At 39.3% G+C, this 19,316-nt stretch overlaps 1 protein-coding gene across 1 annotated transcript in view; it reads right to left on the reverse strand.

The window, feature by feature from the left end:
- ldlrad4a (low density lipoprotein receptor class A domain containing 4a) overlaps window positions 1–15,535 on the reverse strand; it is a 234,852-nt gene extending 219,317 nt beyond the window's left edge. The window contains exon 1 of the mRNA XM_059976617.1: window positions 15,290–15,535. The gene's annotated coding sequence lies outside the window, so the exon portion shown is untranslated. The remainder of the gene's footprint in view (window positions 1–15,289) is intronic.
- Window positions 15,536–19,316: the final 3,781 nt, after the last annotated feature.

Below are 19,316 nucleotides of genomic sequence, written 5' to 3' on the forward strand. Positions count from 1 at the left end.
TACATTTTGCCTTCTAAAAGTAAATTTTCTCTTCCTTTAAAACTTTATTTATTCTCAGGACTATACTTACTCTCCTTACTCATTCTTAAATCATTTTCACTCCAGTTCTACAATTTTTGATGCAAGGAGATAGAAATTGCTTGTCTTATTCCAGAACTGGTTCAGCAGTCTGCACAATGTCAATGAATACTGTTCTAGTTTAAACTCCAGTGTTGTCAAGTTGAAGTTCATTATCATGTACGTGCATACCCAGGGTATAAACAGACAGACATATTTTATTGATCCCGAGGGAAATTGGGTTTTGTTACAGCTGCACCAACCAAGAATAGTGAAGAAATATAGCAATATAAAACCATAAATCATAAATGAAGAAAACTTGCCCCAGAGACATCATAGCATTAGCTTCTTTAATAGTAACTGCCATTACTGTGTAAACCCAATTATGTTTTGAGCTTTTTGTCCAAGAAGCTCCTTCCACAACTAAGCAATGATCATCTGCAGGTTTGTGGGTAACAAATCAGCACACAGATGCTCACATATTATAAAAATGAGTAAGAGCAATTTTTAAAATTTATGTTGTCCTACATTAATATCAATTACCAACCTGTCTACACAGTCTTGAGTCTTTAAACATTATCTCCTACTCTAACTGTGAGCCAGGACTTGTCTCATCAACAAATTTGTTCATTCATACCAATACATACCAAAGAATCATTCACAATACAGTGATGGTCTCAGAAACGATAATTCTCAAACACCAGAGCAATTTGCATTTATGGCCTTTACCTACCAAGTCATCTAGTCAATTTGTATAATAAACCACACTGCTTACCTTTATTTATTGCCCTCTTGGCTGGATGGGAAAGTTCTTAAGAGAGCTGCAGAAATAGTATCACGAATGCTAATTCAGATACCTTAATTTAATTTTGCAATAAGCTAGTGAATCCAAGAATTTCATGTCATGTTCCAATGTAAACAAATAATGTAAATTAAATTACAAATAGAGTCATAAAGTACTACAGCACAGAAACAGGTCCCTTCACATGGTTAGAGCATTGGCTGATTGGTAGGAGGCAGCGAGTGGAAATAAAAGAATCTTTTTCTGGTTGGCTGCCAGTGACTAGTGGTGATCCACAGGGGTCAGTGTTGAGACCACTTTTTTTTGTGCTTTTTATCAATGACTTAAATGATAGAACAAATAGCTTTGTTGCCAAGGTTGCAGATAATACAAAGATTGGTGGAAGGGCAGGTAGTGTTGAGGAAACAGGTAAATTGTGGAAGGCCTTAGACAGATTAGAAGAATGGGCAAGAGACTGGCAAATGAAATACAATGTTGGAAAATGCATGGTCATGTACTTTAGCAGTAGAAATAAATGTGCGGACTATTTTTTAAACAGAGAAAATCCAAAAATCTGACTTGCGAGTCCTTGTGCAGAACACCCTAAAGGCTAACTTGCAGGTAGAATCAGTGGTGAGGAAGGCAAATGCAATGTTAGTGTTCATTTCAATAGGTCTAGAATTCAAGAGCAGGGATGTGATGCTGCAGCTTTATAAGGTACTGGTGAAGCCTCACCTTGAGTATTGTGAACAGGTTTGGGCTCCTCATCTTAGAAAAGATATGCTGGCATTGGAAAGGGTTCAATGGAATTTAACAAGGATGATACCAGGAATGAAAGTGAATGAAATGAATGAGGCATTGATCGTGTGGATAGTCAGAGGCTTTTTCCCAGGGCTGAAATGGCTAACACAAGAGGGTACATTTAACACAAGAGGGCACATTTTTAAGGTGCTTGGAAGTAGGTACAGAGTAGGTCAGGTGTAAATTTTTTTACGCAGAGAATGGTGAGTGCGTGGAATGGGCTGCCGGCGACTGTGGTGGAGTGGGATACAGTAGGGTCTTTCAAGAGACTCCTGGATAGATACATGGAGCTTAGAAAAATAGTGGGCTGTGGGTAACCCTAGGTAATTTCTAAAGTAAGTACATGTTCGGCACACCATTGTGGGCCAAAGGACCTGTATTGTGGTGTAGGGTTTCTATGAAAGGGTTATACAAGGAATGTTTGATGGCTCTGGGTCTGTACTCACTGGAATTTTGAAGGATGAAGGGGAATCTCATTGAAACCTTTCAAATTTTGAAAGGCCTAGACAGAGCAAATGTGGAAAGAATGTTTCCCATGGTGGGGGAGTCGAGGACAAAAGGGAAAAGCCTCAGGATAGAAGGGCATCCATTTAAAATAGAGATGCACGGAAATTTCTTTAGCCAGAGGGCAGAGAATTTGTGGAATTTATTACCACAGGTAGCAGTGGAGGCCAGGTTATCTGGCGTATTTAAGGCAGATCGGTTCTTGATTCTACATGGCATCAAAGGTTACGGGAGAAGGCTGGGGAATGGGGCTGAGGAGGGGAAAAAAGGATCAGTCATGATTGAGTGACAGAACAGACTCGATGGGCCAAATGGCCTAATTCTGCTCCTTTGTCTTATGGTCTAAATACTTTGAAAAAACATTAAGGAACAGGCCCTTTTAAAATATGATATTGTTTAATGAGGAAAGATCAACTGATGATCTGCCATTAAATAGGCCTTCATGGAATAAATATGATGGAATTTTATACACAAATCAAAAATAAGTGGATTCAATCTGAAGAAAGCAAACTATGAAGGCATGAGGCATAAGATGATTATGTAAAAGTGGCTAACATTATGTATAGCTTCCAAGTAATACTATATATACTTTAAAAGCGAGTAAAGTTCACAATTATAGGAGACTTGAGGACTTTTTTTTTCATTCAGAGAATGGTCAAAATCTGAATTACACAAGGGGTCAGTAGTGATTGATTCTCTCACAATATTTAAATACTTAAATGAGCCATGACATAGAAGACTACAGCCAAATGCTGTGAAATGTGATTTATATAGATATTTGATGGCCACCAGAGACAAGGTGAGCTGAATGATTCTATCAGTAATAAAATGCACCAGACATGGCTATCAAAAGATGTTAAAAATTGCATTAGGTTAAAGGAAAGGTTTATGATTAAACTTTATTAAAACAGCTGTAGATGACTGTGTCTCCACAAAATCGTTCAGGATTTATCCTAATCAGAAGCACTAGATGAACTATGAAATCTGGAATTTGTTGAGAGCCAGATCAGAGCCATTCAAGTCTGGAGATCAAGAATGCTACAGACAGTGGTGGGTATATGGAATGAGCTGCCAGAGAAGGTTATAGACGTGAGCAAAATTACACTGTTTAAAGGATAATCTATTACTCTACTACATTCATTGGTCACAATGTTGTGACGGAGCACCTGTGATCAATCAACAGTGATGATCCTGAGCTTCCTGTGCTTGACACTTTAATTCCGAATCCCACTCCTATTGTAACCTGTCTGAAGCCTTCTCCACATCAGATTCCCAACAAACACCAACAAACTTTATGTTGTCCTGAACTGCCAACCATTATTTGAGCAGAAATTTCCTCTAACTAAATATAACAATGATGAAAACCAGTTTCCTCATACTCTCAAATTGGATTCACTGTAGGCCATTTGGCTCTTGGAGTCTGCTCTACTATTTGATAAGATGATGGCTAATGCAATTATAATAGCAATTTCATTTTTTCCATCCACCCTTGGTAAATTTGCAAAGAACACTCGCCCCTCCTCCCCCCCCCCAAATACATACATCAAATGCATATCAAGAATCCCTCTATCTTTACTTTGAAAATAATCAGTAATTCTGCTTTCATTATCCAAGGAAGTTCCAAATACTTATTTTTAAAAAATCACTATCTTTATTAGGCAATCCCCAAATCGAAGATTTCCTCACACAAGGAAACAGTCTCTCCTTATCTACCATGAAAGAACACTACCAATCTCAGTTCCTGCTGCAATCTCTATTTGCTAGACAACACTTGCAACCTTCTTCCCAGCAAATGCTCAAGATCAGTCTGGATTGTTCTTTATTTTGATATCGTATCCAACTCCATGCTAAGATTCTGAGCATATATCGATACCTGTCGCAAAGATGGCAATTTTCCAGACAAGAACACCTGACTCCAACCTGCTTCACTTCACTTGCTGAAACCTTCCTGCATACATCTACCATCATTGAAACTGAACACAGTCTGGAGACCTCTCCATTTTCTATCCTCTTTCTAAAGGAGCATTGGACAAGCAACGTTCTACCTGCCATGAGGACCCCATTAGCAATAACCTGTGTTAAGTGATCTATCTTTCTCAACCAAGACCCAACCAGCTGCTTCATCATTGTTGTTTCATGGTGGTACCTTTTCTTTCTATGTTGTTTCTATTCTGACACCATTTACATAGAGTGGCAAATGGTAAACTTCAAACGATCTATATTATTTTGGTTATTCAATGTGATAGAAAAGCATAGCTTCATACCCACAGTTCTTAAAAAGCATAAATTCAGGAAGCAAAGCTAGCACTTATTGCATACTTTTAGGACAGCTGCAGTATGTGTGATGAAAAGAAGGTGAAGGTAATCTAAATGTTGAGGATGATTTAAATCTAATGACAAAGGTAGACTGCTTATTTACTCCTCAACAAATCACAAAACATGAAGGGTAACATCCAGATTGTAATACAGTGGATTCCATTTAATCAGGGCAGTCATTTATTTGGGACAACTCTTAAAGGACAAAAACTGAGAAAATTGCCAGGATTCCCTTCATTTATTGGGGACACCATACCACTTAAATGGGCTAGGAGATTGTTGCAGAGGTTTCTAACTAGCATGAGATGCATGTACTTGTGCGGCCGTAAGACACTAGACCCTGCTGAGAGTGAGCAGTTTGTAAATAGCACCAGTTGTGTGCACTTGTATTCAAAATGCTGTGATTTGTGTCACTGATTGCAGGTGAGAAATAAGCAGTAAGGCAATTCAGAACTGTTTTGCTCCTGCAGTTCCAGCATTCAGGCTTAAGATGCCAGAAATCGCCGGGAGTGAAAATTAAACAATTTAACTACTTCAACAAGTTTGGAACTACAAAGAATCTGAAGACATTGACAACCACGGATAACAAACATTTTGCTTCCTGAATACTTTTGGGTGTAGCTTATGGATTTTGGGCTGCTGATCATGAAAATCATCATGAAATTTCCTTATCATCCAACTTTTTAAAAAATTGCCTATAAATGTTTATTTCAATTCATAATTCAAGTCAATTAAAATGTTGCCAACAATGTAAGCTGAAAAGCTTTCTAGCTTGTCCATGCTTAGGCAGGGCAGATGCTGCATGGAGGACAGCTTTTAGAAAGATTATAAAAGCATCACACACATACCATTCTATGCATTGCATTTACATGCTTATCAATTTGCAATCACGTTGATATGCATGCTCTACATGAATAGCATATTGTATGTACTCATTATAATAAAGTAATAGTATTTTCAGGAGTATTTGTGATAGCAAAATGTCTTGCCAATCTTGTAACAGTGCGATGCTTTCTGTTATATTTGTGGCAAGTATGTATTTAAATCTCAAAGACAGAGCATGGCTCCTGTTATTAAGAAAGCCTATGAGCTCTACTTTGGGTCTAAATTTGGCAACCAAGACAAAGCCTGGACTCCTCAAATTTGTTGCTCAACATGTGCTGTTGATCTTAGAGCCTGGCTCAGAGGTACTCGGAAGTCAATACCATTTGCAGTCCTGATTATATGGTGAGCGCAGAAGGATGATGAGATAGACTGCTTCTTCTGTCTGACCAGTGTGTATGGTTTCTCTGCTAATAACAACAAATCCATTGATTACCCCAATGACCCTTCTGCCAAGAGACCTGTGCCACATGATGATAGTCTTCCAGTACCAAAGACACCAGAAACATGGAGTCGAGAGGAAGCAGACGAAGATACATGAACCAGGAATAGAAAATGACAACAATACTAACCGATAGACTTTGAACCCTTTATGTTGAGTAAGCCTCATCTGATAACTCAATCTGAGTTAAATGACCTGGTCAGAGACTTTGGTTTGTCAAAAACAAAAACAGAATTACTGGGTCCAAGACTGCAAGGATGAAATCTGCTATCACCAGGCACAAAACTTGCCATCTTTTGCAGCTACTAAAAAGATATGACATAATTCTTTGGTCAGGTGATAATCTGTGTTTCTGTAGACATTGGTGGGCTTTTGACTTCTTTGGGTTGCCAGCATGACCCACAACAATGCCATATTTTAATTCAGTTTTAAACCTGAAAGCTATGCTGCTACACAACAGCAATGTCCACCCTTCAACACTAATTGTCTATGCGGTACACATGAAAAAAAACACAACTGAAATTTGGAAGTTTTGTTGAAACACATACAGTACAGCAACTACAACTCAGACATCTGTGATGATCATTGCTACTAGGGGTACAGCTCGCATACACCAAGTACTGTTGTTTCATTTGCAAATCGGACAGCAGTGCTAAAGAACCTCTTTACAATAAAAAGAATTGGCCACTCCATAATCAGAAAAGTGTGGCGCATGATCCACTTGTAGACCCAATGAAGATATTTTTGCATCCTCTTCATATAAAACTGGGGCTTATAAAAAATTTGTGAAGGCGATGAATAAGGAAGTTGAAGGATTTCAATATTTAAGACAGATGATTCCCAGAATAACTGATGCCAAGATTAAGGAAGGCAGTTTTGTTGGTCCACAAGTCAAACAGATCACCAATGACAGGCATTTCAAAGTACTTCTAATGGGACCAGAGAAAATTGTAGGGAAGGCATTCAAGGATGTTATTGAAAATTCTCTTGGCAACTAGAGCACCAAGCTGTATGAAGCTGGTTGACAAATTGCTTCAAGCATACAAAACCATGAAGTGATGAAGTGTAATGTGTCACTGAAGGATTATTTCCTGCATTCCCATTTAAACATCTTCCATGCAAATCTTGGTGCTATTGGTAATGAGCATGGTGAAAGGTTTCATTAGGACTCTGCAGTCATGGAGAAACAGTATCAGGTCAACTGGAATCCATCACACACTTAGTGAGAATCCTCGGACATTGAGTACAAACAAAAATCATCAAAAAAACATTTTTAGCTTCGTTGAACTATTGCAAACCATCAGCACTGCTATGCAATTAAATGCATTATATTCAATAAACATTAATTCCATGTTTCTCCAGATGCCAAGTAGTCTGAAATTGTATTTGTGTTCAGCTTTAAAAGGGTCTATCATAACAACAAAAGAATTCTGAGGAAGCAACACTTTCAAAATAATTTGCTGTCCAATGAAATCATATTGAATGTGACAATGAAAATGAAGATTTGATGGATACAATCATCAAAAGCACTGTATGAAGGCAGTCCATTATCTATTCTAGGTGCCTGTGCTAATTTTGTTAATTTACATAGTATACTGGATTAATTCTTCCATCAACAACTATTAGGAACTATTACACAGTTTCATAGTATTATAGTAGTATTTATAGTGTTCTAATTTGCTCTGTATTTCATTTAAATACATAATTTGTTACTCAGTTAAGAAGTAGTTTGCCTTTTTTTATTTACCTTTTTAACTATTTCCATGAAACTTCGGCTAATTGGTGCAGGTGCTTAATTGGACCAAAATACACTGGTCCCGATGTGTCAATATGCACTGTATAGGGACACAAGTCCCTCCAAGCCTTCTATTGGGTGCCAGAGGTTTCTGATTTGGGAGCCAGCACTAATGATTTGGGAAGTGAAAATTGGCATTTGCAGAAAGTGAATGTTAAGTCTGAAGACACAATGCCAAACCACAGGTTGTTTTACTCTGGTGTCATGCTTCTTGGTTGTTACAGAGACAGAATTCGCTGCAGGTACTGAACCTAGAGTGAAGAAACAAACTACTGTAGAGACTCAGCAGGTCACGCATTATGGAGGCAGGAATTGATGCAGGGTCTTGACCCAAAATGTCAACTATCCCTCAGCCTCCACAGATGTTGCCTAACCTGTTGAGTTCCTTCAGCAGTTTGTTTTTTCATTGATTGTTATGGGAGTTGTATCTTCCCTAGCAATTGAAAAGTATTTTTTTTCTTCATATTCCCTACTTTTCTTTATAATGGTTCCAAATTTTAAAAAGAATTATGTTAGGCATAAAGGTGACAATCGTGGGGAAAAAATAAATCATTAAAACAATCGGATCTCATTTACAAGGTTAAAAGCAACATTTATAAAAGCTTGGAACTCACTTACAGAACAAGTACTTTCCTTCTTCAAGCAATATCCTTAAAGCTACAAAAGAATTACAATTTGCTCTTTGTAATATATAATCATTTTACAATAATTGAAGATAAAATTCCTACTTTAAACAAATAATGAAAAAAGCAAATTATTTTCTTCAAATGTAAACTTTTTTCACTGAAATATGTGCATTGTCAAAACTGAATGTTGTCATTTGAGATTGGGACTAAAATAAAATTCAAAATGACATAAAACTGGTTAATAAAATGTTGAAGAACTACTAATTAAATGACAAATGGCACCATTTTAAAATTCACTTTTTAAACATTTTGTATTAAACATTTAATATTTTCCACTGTATGAGATCAGACAATAAGGTTATACTTATTATTAAATTACCAACTCTCCAGAAAGGATGCCACAGTCAATCAGCTTTATTAAATATTATGTAACGCCCTGGTTAAGATCTTACTGCAATGCTGTAAGCATTTCATTTTAGCAGTTCTACAAGAGCAGTTTGTTCTGCTTTTAGCTTGTTTGGGTTTGAGCTGAGATAAAAGGCTTGTTGTTCAACTTAGGAATGTGGTGTCAGTCATTCAGGATGGTAGAATTGTGAGAAGGTTCTAGAGAATGCTGGGCAAAAAGGTCTTAGTTGGCAGCAGCTGGGAGAAGACAGGAGGGAAGATGGTGCAGGATGCTGCCCCGTTGCACAAGGTGCTTTGTGCAAATGAATGGCTTTGAGGAGGAAGGACCAATACTCCCATGGGAGAGCCCTTTTGTTCAAGATGGATTTTGAGTGACTTTCAGAAGGTAGTGTGCACTTTCACACAGACCGAGGGTCCAGCGCGTGATTTACAGACATGTTCAAGATTTGAGCTCCACTGTGCACATGTGACTATTCAAGTACAATGGGCCCTTTTTGTTTTTTCTCTATCTTTCCTTTAATAACTGCTTGCTTAAGTTAACATTCTTAAATATACTTCTGATTAACTGAATAACAATCTGTTATTTCTTGCCGTCTGGCAATTGCCAGGACAATAAATCACACAGCATTCACACAAACCAGGGTTTGGGTGGGCGAGACACCTCAACCTCACAGATTTGGCAGGACCAAAGTTATATACACCCTACGTGTATGAAGCTTGAGAAAGGTGAGTTTCTCGCCGTTGGAATCCAGTGGCGAGGCCTAACGAGCCACATTTCCAGAAACACCCAGTAAAAGGGAGTTCAATTAAATCAACATACGTTGTGAAATAGCAAAATGTGAAGTCGTCAACTAACTTTAAAATATTTTGTAACATTTTCTGTAAAGTATTTTTGGAAAGGGAACTGAGATTTGGTTGTCACTAATTTACTGAATATGTGATGTGTAGTACTTGCATCCTGTTAACATTACTCTTGTTGAAGTACTCTCAATTACACATCTTTATCAATCTTTTTATTAATTAAAAAAGAGTACATATACATAAATGAGAAGAATTATCTCAAATATCTATGTCAATAACAATTCATACAAAAGGTAAAATAAACATTATCAAGATCATACATAGTATTAATCTAATGGTGTGTAATAAGGAATAAGAAAATCAATTCTCCTCTTATCATTCCATGAAAAGAAGAAAAAAGAAAGAAACTTTTATAATTTTAATAAACATTAAAAAACCCCACTAAACAAAAAAAAAACAAAAAAAGAGAAAAAAGAGAACTGGACAGCTCAATCACATCTTATCAAAATACAGAGCCACAATACTCTCAAGAACTCAGTGAATTCAACAAATATTTTAAATTCTGTTTCATAACTTGATTATACCCAAGACTTGACCTAAATTGTGATATTGTAGAAAATGCAAATTCAGCAATATTGGGACTCTTCTGAATGGTTTATTTTTTTCAGGATCACTGGTGGGCATCTCTGCAACTTACATTCTAGATTACCCAACCCCAGACACTATACTCACCTGTTTCCCATGAGACACCATGAACCAAGCTAAGTGCTTCTCTGGATTGAAACAATGAATTGTTTTGCACCAACTGACATGTATTGCAAACAAAATCAATAGTTACTTGGGCAAAACTCTCTGGAATAACACAAACTTTGATGTTTCAGCAAGGTATTTTAAAATTTGTTATTTAGTTTAAGTTATTTTATCCCCAACAAATGAACATACCTAATGACATATGAAAGTTACCACAATCAATAGAAATAATATTTCCCCATAATTTTGTTTGTTCTGCCCGAAATTACCTTGAAGTTCCTGCAATTTACTTAAGGCATTATTGTATCCTTCTCTTGTGTGAAAGCAAAATTGATTGCAAAAATAACTTATTTACAAAAATACAGATTCAATGTGGTTTTAGGATGTACTGTAAAAATGCATTTTAAATTTTAGCCCCTGTAGGCCAATAATGGAGAGAAATTAAATCTTAATGTAACAGATGGCATGGCAATCAGATCAGCTGCTTTGGCCTATTTGGAGACCTTCACCCTGGAATGCATAATTTCATCACCTGTTTCACATAATAAGAAACTGAAGAAAGAAGAAGCCATTCTGCCCTTGACTACTCAATAAGATCACGGTTGATTCTTTTACCTCAGCACCACGTTCTAGCATTCTTCGCAGCTAACAAGTCAAGGGTTATCAACTCCATGCAGAGTACTAAGCCTCTACCTTATTCTTGCAATTGCCTGTATAGAGATTCAGATAAATCACCAGCCAATGACAAATTTTTCCACCATTAGAGCAATATTGAATTATATTTGAGGACAGTACTGTCATATAATTTTCAAAATAAGGTAGCCAGATTCCTTCTTACTTGAGGTGATCAATACCTGTAAGAACAATCCTCTTGTTCTTAACATATTTGCAGAATGCCTTGGGGTTTTCCTTAATCCTGTCCACCAAGGCCTTCTCATGGCTCCTTCTGGCTCTCCTAATTTCTTTCTTGAGCTCCTTCTTGCTAGTCTTATAATCTTCTAGCTCTCTATCATTACCTAGCCTTTTGAACCTTTTGTAATCTTTTCTTTCTTCTTGACTAGATTTACAACAGCCTTTGTACGCCATGATTCCTGCATCCTACCATCCTTTCCATGTCTCATTGGAATGTACCTATGCAGAATTCCATGCAAATATCCCCTGAACATTTGCCTCATTTCTTCCATACATTTCCTCGAGAGCATCTTGAAAGATCATGACCAATGCATCTGTTATCTCTTCAGCAACCTCTCTCAGGACTCTGGGATGTAGTCCATCTGGCCCAGGTGACTTATCCACCTTAATACCTTTGAGGTTGCCTAGCGCTTTTTCCTGTGTAAAAGCGATGGCACTCACTCCTGCTCCCTGACACTCGTGGACCTCTGGCACACAGCTAGTGTCTTCCACTCTGAAGACTAATGCAAAGTACCCCCTCAATTCATCTGCAATTTCTTTCTCCCCCATCACTACCTCACCAACATCATTTTCCAGTGGTCCAATATCAAATCTCACCTCCCATTTACTCTTTATATAACTGAAAAATCTTTTAGTATTCTGCTTTATACTTCTGGCCAGTTTGCCCTCATATTTCATCTTTTCCCTTCTTATAGCTTTTTAGTTGCCTTCTGTTGGATTTTAAAAGCTTCCCAATCATCCAACTTTCCTCTCACTTTTGCTACCATTAATGCCCTTTTCTTGACTTTTAAGTAGTCCTTAACTACCCTTGTCAGCCATGGTTGTCTACCCCTGCTATTTGAGAACTTATTTTACTTTGGAACATATCTATCCTGCATCTTGTGAACTATTCCCAGAAACTTCAGTACCTCTGCTCTGCAGTCATCCCCACCAGTATCCTCTCCTCCATTCGACCTGGACAAGCTTCTCTCTCATACCTCTGTAATTTCCTTTATTCCACTGCAATAGTGATACATGTTTCTTATGCTTCTCCCTCTCGAATTACAGTATGAATTCAATCATATTGTGATCACTGCCGCCTAAGGATTCCTTTACATTAAGCTCTTTCTAAAGATGTAATTCCATCTCTTACCAAGAGAACCACACCACTGCCTATGCCTTCCTTTCAATACGAAGTATATCCTTTGATGTTAAGCTTTCAACTATGGTCTTCTTTCAGCCAAGCCTCAGTTAAGCCCACAACATCATATTAACCAATCTCTAACTGCGCCACAAGTTCGTCCACCTTATTCCAAGTGCATTTAATACAGCACCTGCATTCTTTGCCCCTTTGAATTTCACCTCTGTGGAACAATTTAACTTTTTGCTCTATGCGCATTTGTACCAAATCATTGGCTTGTCCTTTTACACCTATCATCTATTGTAAATATGCTGGCTCATCCTCAGCTCTAGGCTGGCTGGTGGCACAATGACTCCAGAGCAAAGGCTCCGGAGTTCAAATCCAAGTCGGGCCACCCACTGAGCACGCTTTCCATCCATGCCGGGTTGAGCGTCAAGCTAGCTACTCGGCCTCGTAAAAAAAAAACAAGGGTTGAATCAGGAACGTTCATATTGTGACTCGGTTAATCCAAAAGGAAACCAATCCTGACACCACGTGCCAGACAAGAATGGCTGACTGTCTTGTGCGACATGCTTCAAAAAAAAATCCTCAGCTCTATCATATTGGCTCCCATTCCCCTTCCACATTAGCTTAAACCACTCACAACAATTCTAGTTCAAAACTGCCCACAGGAATATTGATTGGTCTTCCTCAGATTCAAGTTCAACCCTTCCCTCTTGTACAGGTCACAGCAGCCCCAGAAGAGGTCCCAATCATCTAGAAATCTGAATCCCTGCCCCCTGCTTGAAGTCTTCAGTCACGCATTTATCTGCCCAACATTCTATTCTATTCCAATCCTCACTGTCGCAGTGGCACAGGCAGCAATCCTAACAATACTACCTTGAGGTCCTGCTTCTCAGCTTCCTTCCTAATTCCCTGTATTCTGTTTTCAGGACCTCCTCCCTTTTTCTACCTATGTCATTGGTACCAATATGTAACATGACTTCTGGCTGCCAACCATCCCTTTTCAGGATATTGTGGACACGTTCAGAAACACTGCGGATCCTGACACCCAGGAGGCAAACTACCATCCATGTTTCTTTCTCACATCCATAGAGTTGCCAATCTGTCTCCCCTAACTATAGCGGTCCCTATTACTGCTGCCATCCACTTCAGTTCCCTACCCTTCTGAGCTACAGGGCCAAAGGCACGGCTGCTCTTTTGACATTGAAAGGTGGAAATAAGTGTATTCATGGAAAGATCAGCTGAGAGAAAACATTTTCCAAGATAGTGGTGCAGGAATTCAAAATTAAATGAGATCCATGTGACAACTTGTTATGGATCACACATGGCCAAAAATCACTTGCTTCCACTCTGTTTCAGCAGATTCAGGGATGGTTGATATGGGATCTGCAGTCAGATAGGAATTGATAGGGTAAAAGGGTACGTTGTTTGGAATGTGGTTCAGCCCTTCCATTTGAGTTCTGCATGCTCCCATTATCTAGACTTGAAGTGCCTTATGCTTTCCCAGATGCTCCTTCTCCATTCTGATTCAGCTACACAGCAGAGGTTCCCATATGAAGGTGCAGATGTTGCATATTTTTGAGAAAGTTCTTGAAGGTTTTCCCTAACCTCCTGGGAATATCTGGCTGTGACAGAGCTCAAGTCAACTACTTGTTTCAGGAATCTAGAGTCAGAAAGATGGATAATGTGACCAACCCAGCAGAGATGGTTGGCTTGAACTTGAATCAGAGTCTTCCTGCTGGGAAACTGGCCTGGTGGAGAGCACTGGCATTGGCTCACCTATCCTGCTATGCGATTTGAAGGATCTGCAAAGACAGCATTGGTGGTGTATCTGCAGGGCTTTGAGATATTTACTGTAGGGCATTTCTGTCTCTAAAGCACACAAAAGAACAGAGATCACTATCAGCTTAATGCCAAATCCAAGGTCTTGGTCTTCAAAGAGTTTTATTTCCTTAATCAGTCAAAGGCTGTACTAGCAGAACGGATGCACCATGACTCTCAAGATATGGAAAGTGATCCAAAATTTCCAATGTTTCGACACTGATAAAGCCATAATTTCATCGAGCAATGGGGGAAATATGACAGACCAAATACCCTACTCCTTCAGCTACTTGTGTTCTTATGCAACTTAATTTACCAGGGAATGGCTTTGAAATGTTGATGTAGACCTTTGTCTTTTCAATGCTTAGTTTAAAATCCATCTTCAGTCACATTTAGAGAAAGAAATCTAGAATTATTTGGAACTCAATCTCTGTATGTACATGCATAAATGTGTTTGAAACTTGAAACCTGATGATCAAAGTTGGAGTGATGCTAGTTCTGAGGTGGAGGTAAAGGTTAAATAGTTTCTTACTCATCCTGTAGATTAACTCTAGTGACGATTTATTGAAGATGTAGTGATGATTGCACCCACGATGACTGAAAAGGTTCCTGTGCTTGAGTGAACCTTGTCTGCACTGTCTGTTAAGGATGTATTGGAGGATCACAAATTTTATGTCATCATAGTATAGACAGGAAATAAGTTTTAGAAAGGTGACCCTTCTGAAGCACCCTTAAATCATCCTTTCCTTTTGTAACAACTTATTTCTTTAGAAAAATTAAAAGTTGAACCCTCCGTTACTTTCAGATTATGACAATTAATTCATTTATAATTATGCATTTCATATCTTTTTAATTGTCCCATTTACTGGGTAAAAAAAAATATTCAGCAATTCAACCTGTAACTGACCCAAAAACGACCATCAATAAAATTCGCACAAACCGAGCCGAGGTGGAATTTTTAGTTATTTTAAAATCAATAACGCATTTGGTAACTACCAAAGGTTTACTTCCAGATTTAAATTGGGCTTTATTTTGCTGTCATAAAGTGCTTTTGTGATGGTGTTCGGCTTATGTGATTACTGTGCTGTTGACTTTAAACTTGGGCCTGTCTGGCTAGCGCACAGACAACACATTCTGTGTGACTGCCCCAGTCTGGCTTCTATAGGAATACATAACGCTTTCTTTTGCTCTCTCGCCCTCTCTCTCCTCTCCACGCCACAAAACCATTGCACACCCCGCCAGCCATACCCTTGGAAATTATAAATGTATTTACCAGAAACAAATCCAACTTAACCGTCTCCACCAGCCCTCCTGCTCCTCTGATCGTGAGTACATGACAGCGAGCCTCACTCAGCCCGGGGCTGTTGTCTGGCGCGGTGTCAGTCACCGACTGACTGATTGAGCGAGCGGCGCTCGAGCTCGCCTCCTCCCGGCTCGTGTCTCCTCCCCCTCCCCCCCGGGCCAACCGTCCTAACCGTCTCTTGCTGCTACCTCCTCCTGTCGTCACCCCCCCCCCCCCAGACTGCCCGCTCACGCTCCATCCAGACAGCCACACAAGACGGGGTGGGGGGGGGGGGTTGCAGGATGGGGGGAGGGAAGAAGAAGCCAGTAACATTGAAGGAAAGATTAGCTCCTCCCCTTGGTTGTCGTCCGGCTCGTTCCGCCGCTGCATCGCCACCTGGAGGACTGGATGGGAGATCACCCGTCACTAGAACCAACTAAAGAGGGGCGGGGCGGGGCGGGGGGGGGGGTGTAGGAAAGAGTCTTTAAATCATGAAGGGGTCACAGGATAGGCTGGGTTTGTTTTCTTTGGGTGGAAGAGGCTGAGGGGGCACATAATGGAGATGCTCAAAATTTTGTGGGACATGGATGGGAGGTGACTTTTCCCCAGAGTATGTCTGAGATACAGTGGAAAAACTTGAGTTTTGCATTCCAAGCAGACAGATAATTGCCCTACACAATTACATCAAGATAGGAAAAAGAAAAATGAAGTTCCAATGGCAGATGTTTTGTTGCATCAGAGTCCAGCATCTGCAGTCTTTTGTATCTACATGTAGAACTTAATAGTACATTTACAGAGAAAGCAAAGTCCAGGTAAGTGAGATAAGATCAGGAGTTAATCTTTTTGAATTAGAGAGGTCTGTCAAGGGTCCAGTAGTAGTGTGACAGAAGGTGTCCTTGAGTCTGCAGGTATATGCTCTCAAGCTTTTGTATCTTCCATTGGATGGGAAACTGGAGAAGAAAGAATGATCATGGTGGGAGGGGGTCCTTGATTATTATTTATCTGCTGTGACAGATAAATAATATGGCATATTCACTCTTTTGTTCTATAATATTGTAGAATTGTGATTGTGCTTTCAAACTCCACTTCAGATTTCTGTGTGTCCCCCTGCCGAGGAAGTATGCTGAAGTTAGCTTGATGCTGAAAGGTATTGACTGCACACAATATTCCAGGTGTAGGTTAATGTTTTATAAAGCTGTAAACAGCATACTGTAACAGTCCACATTTGTTGAACATTATGTGAAGACAACATTGTTAAGATAGATTAATTGGCCACTGTAAATTGTGCCTTGTGTGTGATAAAATCTGATGGGAAATTGTTGGAAATATGGGAGGAATAAAAAGGATGATGTCTGATGATAGTTTTGGACCTGGTGAGCTAAAGGGCTTGTTTCCATGTTGTATCTCTCTAGGGGTCTGTAAAAGCTGAGTTTAGTGTCTACTGTTACGTACCCCGTAACTGGGTCACTTACCAGCAATGATAGAGAGGTCCGTTGAAGTCTGATGGTACTATTTTTAACAGTATTTATTGATAAAAATACACAAAAATAATATCAATGCAAACATACAGATAATATACGTCGTCAATACTAAGTCTAAAAGCGCGGGTATAATAATAATCACTAAGAAATAGCTCTGTCATTGTCTAGGGGATAACGTACTGTCCGATGGAAATATAAAAGTCACTCAAGTTCATGCAGGCTGCAGCCTTTGGTTGGAGTCAAGAGAGAGAGTTTAAAACTTGCCCATTCCTTTTAAGATGTCAATCCTTTGAGAGTCGTTGGGGCTGATTTCTCTTTTGTTTTAGCTAAAGCCGTTCTTCCATGGTAAGGCCCACCAATTCCGAGGCAAATGGAAAAGGACGCACGTGGGCTTTCCACCGGCTGTCGCTATTACGCTGTTACAGGATTTCTAGCGTTTCTTCTGGTGCGTCTGAAGGGGCTGTTCCTCTTTTATCCTCTTTTATCCTGACTCACAGGGTCTCAGATGTCAATCAGGTCGGGATGATGCAATCCCTCAACCAACCCCCTCTGATCATTCCCTGAGGGCTTCCGTGAAGTACAGTACTCAATACACAATTCCGTCTCCAAGAGACAATGGCCGTTTTCCGTGGCTTTGTATCACTGAGGGCCGGGACATTCCAAACATCTCTCTCTCATTTCCTGTGTCTCCTGACCTGAATTAATAGCGATCTTGCGATTCTCAAAAAGGAGGGGGCTACTTTGGACCCTTTGGCCCCTCAGAGTTGGGCACAGGCGTAACACTACACATAATCCATATAGTACCATTCATTTTAGACACGTTGAACACAATACAGGATGAAAGATCAAACAACTTGTCCAAAAAGGCTGAAATCAGCGTTGATAGATAAATAAAATGTCCTGGCCAGGGAAAATAAATAATCAAGAGAGTATTGCAATTCTATGCTTTATATCTGGAGATCTAAAGACAATGGTGCATCTGTACAAAAGCCTGTTTACATTAGAGTACTATGTTAATGTCGAGAAAAATATGCATAAGTAAAATATTGAACATGCGGGAAATCAGAACTGAAGTTGGAAAACTGAAGAAAGGTCTTGGCCTGAAATGCTAATTGTTTATTCATTTCCACAGATGCTGCCCGACCTGCTGAGCTCCTTCAGCATTTTGAGTGCTGTATTTTTTCATAGTTCATTTTTGAAATTTATAGTAATTTTTGTCTTTTCACTGTATTGCTGCCACAAAACAAATTTCATGTCATACAAGTCAGTGATAATAATTTTGAAATTCTCAACAAGTCCAGCAGCATCACATGGTTAATGTTTTGGATCAATAATCTTTGATTAGATAACTTCTGTAATTTTTTACAGTACTGATGGGGATGCATCTGGATTGTTTATTATTAAGAATATTGATACTGAGGAAATGGAGTGTAGATTTGACTGGCACTTTGTGTGCCTCTGTTAGAGGTGGAGGGAAGAGACATCTTGTATATATCATAGGCTTTGTCCTGATTTATTTATTTTAAACAGTTATTCAGTGCTAATTGCAAAGATTTCAATTTCTCATTAAAGTAGTTATATCTAAAATATTGCCTTTTCTAAACATTTAAATAAGATTTTTCATGTTAGATGTTAACTGATTTTTTTCAAATATATTTTGTTTTAATGTTTTAAAACAAGTGACAGAATGGGTAATTACACATGATATCAAACACTTTTGAGCTTTTGACAGTTTTGGGCCTGTACTCACTGAAATTTAGAAGAATGCATGGGAATCTCATTGAAACCTGCTGAATGTTGAAAGGACTATATAGGGTGGATGTGGAGAGGATGTTTCCTGTGGATTTAACGCTGAAGTTGATCTTTTCCTGATCTGTCAGGTCATCAAAGGATATGGTGAGTAGGCAGGTGTATGGGGTGGAGTGCAATTCAGGATCAGCCATGATGGAATGGCGAAGCAAGCTCAGTAGACAATAGGTGCAGGAGTAGGCCATTCGGCCCTTTGAGCCAGCATCGCCATTCAATGTGATCATGGCTGATCATCCACAATCAGTACCCTGTTCCTGCCTTCTCCCCATATCCCTTGACTCCGCTATCTTTAAGAGCTCTACCTAGCTCTTTCTTGAAAGCATCCAGAGAATTGGCCTCCACTGCCTTCTGAGGCAGAGCATTCCATAGATCCACAACTCTCTGGGTGAAAAAGATTTTCCTGAACTTCGTTCTAAATGACCTAACCCTTATTCTTAAACTGTGGCTGCTGGTTCTGGACTCCCCTAACATCGGGAATATGTTTCCTGCCTTTAGCGTGTCCAATCCCTTAATAATCTTATATGTTTCAATCAGATCCCCTCTCATCCTTCTAAATCCCAGTGTATACAAGCCCAGTCGCTCCAATCTTTCAACATATGACAGTCCCACCATCCTGGGAATCAACCTCGTGAACCTACACTGCACTCCCTCAATAGCAAGAACGTCCTTCCTCGAATTTGGAGACCAAAACTGAACACAATACTCCAGGTGTGGTCTCACCAGGGAGC

The sequence above is a fragment of the Hypanus sabinus genome, chromosome 1, assembly GCF_030144855.1.
Source record: "Hypanus sabinus isolate sHypSab1 chromosome 1, sHypSab1.hap1, whole genome shotgun sequence".
Lineage (NCBI taxonomy): Eukaryota > Metazoa > Chordata > Chondrichthyes > Myliobatiformes > Dasyatidae > Hypanus > Hypanus sabinus.